Source organism: Oncorhynchus masou, chromosome 3, assembly GCF_036934945.1.
Source record: "Oncorhynchus masou masou isolate Uvic2021 chromosome 3, UVic_Omas_1.1, whole genome shotgun sequence".
Taxonomy (NCBI): domain Eukaryota; kingdom Metazoa; phylum Chordata; class Actinopteri; order Salmoniformes; family Salmonidae; genus Oncorhynchus; species Oncorhynchus masou.
Window position 1 is genome coordinate 46,880,839 of NC_088214.1, and position 5,558 is coordinate 46,886,396.

Here is a 5,558-nt window from a genome sequence, read left to right on the forward strand (position 1 = left end):
TAGTGTCTTATTGACCGTTCCACAGGTGCATGTTCATTCATTGTTTATGGGAAACAGTGTTTAAACCCTTTACAATGAAGATCTGTGAAGTTATTTGGATGTGATTACAATATCTACTTCAATTGGAAAAATAACCACGTTCATCTTGATGAGTCAAGAGGACAGACTCTCCTGTTGTTCACACTTAGGCACAAATACTTTGCTCCAATTGATTTTGCCTCCTGTAATGAATACACAGGGAGAAAAGGGTGTAGATTCCCACGCAGAGCCTGGCAGATTTTTATTAAGGCTTCACAGAAGGCAGGCAGGCAATGGTCAAACACAGGTAGGCAGTCAAAACCAAACAATACCTCACAACCATATAAACAGAAAGAACTTAAATAAATAGGGAGCTGATGAGACCAGGTGAGAAAAGAACACAGGCGAAATCAATGAACAAAAATGAGACAGGACACAAAGAAAAATAACACAAGGTTGATTAAGAATAGAAAGAACCTTACACCTTCATATGTCCTCAATATAAGCATGTTTGTTAAATTCATGATTCAGATATTCTATCAATCACAGAAGTAGCAGAAACACAATAAAACAATTATTCTCCACATGAGTGATGTATGGTATCAAGGGCCGTTGCTTGCTAAACTGAACTGTTAATTGTTGATGAACAAATTGTTGATGAACGATTTGAGATGTTACAATGTACAAATTCTCATCAGTGATAAAGATGTTTGTGTCTATCAGTTTGTAGTTTCCATCAAGGTGCCATTACGAGTTTGGTCCAGCAACATGGTATGACCTTCTATGCAGCCTTCTATGCAGCCTCGTGGCTCTGAGTGCAGCCGCCCTAGGGTTAACACGAAGCATGCTGTCACTCACTCTGCGACTATGCACCCGGAGCCCTTAATTGTGCTCGAACAGCCTCCGGTCCAAGTTTGTCGTTCCCAGCCACCAAGTCCTTCATCTTTTCATCCAGAGGCAAGTCTGACATGTCAGAATATAACGGTGCAGGTGACAGATTGAAGTGTCTGGTGAAAATGGGGGGAAACGTGTAACAATGGACATGGATGAGGAAATGTATATCATCATTGTCATTTTAAAGTCCTGTCTTGATTGTAGTCATTCCAAATGGTTTGATTGGTAAGAAACTGGATGCATCTAAAGTATGTAGTTTATAGCATTACTCCCAAGCAAAACTGACCTTAGACGACGTTTGACTGTAGATCGGGACACATGTAGAATATCTACCATTTGAGACACACTGAAAGCACAGGACATCAGAAACCTCAGTTGCTCTTGAGTGATGGAATAACAAAGTGCACCTCTAGCTCCACTCCATGTCCGAGGAGCCCGGTACCGGAACTGGCTGTAACAATAATATAACACTGTGTTTAGGCTACTCATTGTATTGTGACACCGCCCACCCCCCTCATTCCAAAAACAAAAACTTTTCAATTATTGTAACTGTCACAAATTGTGGCCAAGTAATGTTTTTATAATATTGGATTTTAAAAGGCAGGACATAAATAGAAATGTTAACCAAGAACGAATACAACGGGCAGCAGGAGAACGAAGAGTGAAAACAGTAAGCCCAACCACACCCACTACGCTGCTTACCTTGTTATGCATGCCAACTCGGTCATCTGCTGAAGCAACATTTATCAGCCTCCCCTAGCCCACTCAAGGCTCCTCTGCATGGTTTCCATTCTGAAAGACAACAGTTTGGTGAAAATAGAGACCATGGATGGGACTAAGATTCCTGTTAAAACAGTGCTATAGTACTAAAGTTAATATTGTTCCTGGTTTATGTCTGACGTTGTTATATTCTACATCACAGGCTAAGATGAAATATGAATATTTCAAAGGGTATTCAAAAGTAAAATATGTGCAGTTGGAAAGTTGATATGTTGAAGATATTAGCAAAGTTTTTACAGGGTTGTCCTAGGTCAAATGAGCTTTGTGAGCTTTGTAAATATTTGCATGCTCGTCGCGAACGAGCGCAGCTAAGGCTAGGTGGCATTGAAATTATAGCTAGCCAGCCTGCCTAAAGTTAAGGAAGTTCCTTCTCGCCATCTTCAATTGTGATGTTGTTGCATCAAACTGACTGAACACAGATTTAATGAAAGGAGGAGCTCGGGAAATTGGCTGGTAAAATCCGCATATTAAACAACGTGTTAAGTTAGCGTGTGTAGGTGTATATTTAGCAGCTATAGGTGTTAATTTGACGTGTGCAGGACCACTTGTAGCCGTTTATTTAGCACATGTTGGACCGCCTGCAAGCAAATTTGCACGCGCTTATTTGACATGTATAGGCGTTAACTTAACGCATGAAAACGTTAACTTAATGCGTGAACACGTAATTAAGCGCCTGCACCTGCTTACTTTACATGCATAGCATTAAAAAGACCCAATCAGCGTTCCATACCAGTAGGCCTAGTAAATGTACTGTTCTTTGGGACTGGGGGGCATTATTGAGTAGCTTGGATAAAAAGGTGCCTAGAGTAAACTGCCTGCTCCTCAGTCCTAAAAGCTAGAATATTAATATAATTAGTGGATTTGGATAGTAAACACTCTGAAGTTTCTAAAACTGTTCGAATCATGTCTGTGAGTAAAACAGAACTCATATGGCAAGCAAAAACCTGAGAAAAAAATCCAACCAGGAAGTGGGAAATTTGAGGTTTGCAGTTTTTCAAGTCATTGCCTATCGAATATACAGTGTCTATGGGGTCATATTGCACTTCCTAAGGCTTCCACTAGATGTCAAGTCTTTAAATCAAATCAAATTTTATTTGTCACATACACATGGTTAGCAGATGTTAATGCGAGTGTAGCGAAATGCTTATGATTCTAGTTCCGACAATGCAGTAATAACCAACAAGTAATCTAACTAACAATTCCTAAACTACTGTCTTATACACAGTGTAAGGGGATAAAGAATATGTACATAAGGATATATGAATGAGTGATGGTACAGAGCAGCATAGGCAAGATACAGTAGATGGTATCGAGTACAGTATATACATATGAGATGAGTATGTAAACAAAGTGGCATAGTTAAAGTGGCTAGTGATACATGTATTACATAAGGATGCAGTCGATGATATAGAGTACAGTATATACGTATGCATATGAGATGAATAATGTAGGGTAAGTAACATTATATAAGGTAGCATTGTTTAAAGTGTATAGTGATATATTTACATAATTTCCCATCAATTCCCATTATTAAAGTGGCTGGAGTTGAGTCAGTGTCAGTGTGTTGGCAGCAGCCACTCAATGTTAGTGGTGGCTGTTTAACAGTCTGATGGCCTTGAGATAGAAGCTGTTTTTCAGTCTCTCGGTCCCAGCTTTGATGCACCTGTACTGACCACGCCTTCTGGATGATAGCGGGGTGAACAGGCAGTGGCTCGGGTGGTTGATGTCCTTGATGATCTTTATGGCCTTCCTGTAACATCGGGTGGTGTAGGTGTCTTGGAGGGCAGGTAGTTTGCCCCCAGTGATGCGTTGTGCAGACCTCACTACCCTCTGGAGAGCCTTACGGATGAGGGCGGAGCAGTTGCCGTACCAGGCGGTGATACAGCCCGCCAGGATGCTCTCGATTGTGCATCTGTAGAAGTTTGTGAGTGCTTTTGGTGACAAGCCGAATTTCTTCAGCCTCCTGAGGTTGAAGAGGCGCTGCTGCGCCTTCTTCACGATGCTGTCTGTGTGAGTGGACCAATTCAGTTTGTCTGTGATGTGTATGCCGAGGAACTTAAAACTTGCTACTCTCTCCACTACTGTTCCATCAATGTGGATAGGGGGGTGTTCCCTCTGCTGTTTCCTGAAGTCCACAATCATCTCCTCAGTTTTGTTGACGTTGAGTGTGAGGTTATTTTCCTGACAACACACTCCGAGGGCCCTCACCTCCTCCCTGTAGGCCGTCTCGTCGTTGTTGGTAATCAAGCCTACCACTGTTGTGTTGTCCGCAAACTTGATGATTGAGTTGGAGGCGTGCGTGGCCACGCAGTCGTGGGTGAACAGGGAGTACAGGAGAGGGCTCAGAATGCACCCTTGTGGGGCCCCAGTGTTGAGGATCAGCGTGGAGGAGATGTTGTTACCTACCCTCACCACCTGGGGGCGGCCCGTCAGGGCGGGGTCGAGACCCAGGGTCTCGAGCTTGATGACGAGCTTGGAGGGTACTATGGTGTTGAATGCCGAGCTGTAGTCGATGAACAGCATTCTCACATAGGTATTCCTCTTGTCCAGATGGGTTAGGGCAGTGTGCAGTGTGGTTGAGATTGCATCGTCTGTGGACCTATTTGGGCGGTAAGCAAATTGGAGTGGGTCTAGGGTGTCAGGTAGGGTGGAGGTGATATGGTCCTTGACTAGTCTCTCAAAGCACTTCATGATGACGGAAGTGAGTGCTACGGGGCGGTAGTTGTTTAGCTCAGTTACCATAGCTTTCTTGGGAACAGGAACAATGGTGGCCCTCTTGAAGCATGTGGGAACAGCAGACTGGTATAGGGATTGATTGAATATGTCCGTAAACACACCAGCCAGCTGGTCTGCGCATGCTCTGAGGGCGCGGCTGGGGATGCCGTCTGGGCCTGCAGCCTTGCAAGGGTTAATACGTTTAAATGTTTTACTCACCTCGGCTGCAGTGAAGGAGAGACCGCATGTTTCCGTTGCAGGCCGTGCCAGTGGCACTGTATTGTCCTCAAAGCGGGCAAAAAAGTTATTTAGTCTGCCTGGGAGCAAGACATCCTGGTCCGTGACTGGGCTGGATTTCTTCCTGTAGTCCGTGATTGACCTTAGACCCTGCCACATGCCTCTTGTGTCTGAGCCGTTGAATTGAGATTCTACTTTGTCTCTGTACTGACGCTTAGCTTGTTTGATTGCCTTGCGGAGGGAATAGCTGCACTGTTTGTACTCGGTCATGTTACCAGACACCTTGCCCTGATTAAAAGCAGTGGTTCGCGCTTTCAGTTTCATGCGAATGCTGCCATCAATCCACGGTTTCTGGTTAGGGAATGTTTTAACCGTTGCTATGGGAATGACATCTTCAACGCACGTTCTAATGAACTCGCACACCGAATCAGCGTATTCGTCAATGTTGTTATCGGACGCAATACAAAACATGTCCCAGTCCACGTGATGGAAGCAGTCTTGGAGTGTGGAGTCAGCTTGGTCGGACCAGCGTTGGACAGACCTCAGCGTGGGAACTTCTTGTTTTAGTTTTTGTCTGTAGGCAGGTATCAGCAAAAGGGAGTCGTGGTCAGCTTTTCCGAAAGGGGGGCGGGGCAGGGCCTTATATGCGTCGCGGAAGTTAGAGTAACAGTGATCCAAGGTTTTTCCACCCCTGGTTGCGCAATTGATATGCTGATAAAATTTAGGGAGTCTTGTATTCAGATTAGCCTTGTTAAAATCCCCAGCAACAATGAATGCAGCCTCCGGATAAATGGTTTCCAGTTTGCAAAGAGTTAAATTAAGTTCGTTCAGAGCCATCGATGTGTCTGCTGGGGGGGGGATATATACGGCTGTGATTATAATCGAAGAGAATTCTCTTGGTAGATAATGCGGTC

The 5,558-nt window shown here is 44.2% G+C and overlaps 1 long non-coding RNA gene across 1 annotated transcript; it reads right to left on the reverse strand.

Moving 5' to 3' along the window:
- Positions 1-255: 255 nt before the first annotated feature.
- On the reverse strand, positions 256-1,630 carry LOC135517949 (uncharacterized). The gene is made up of 3 exons (XR_010452091.1): positions 1,615-1,630; positions 1,199-1,363; positions 256-1,025 (listed from the first exon to the last, which is right to left on the reverse strand). It is a non-coding gene; the product is annotated as an uncharacterized LOC135517949 (long non-coding RNA).
- Between the last annotated feature and the right edge of the window lie 3,928 nt (positions 1,631-5,558).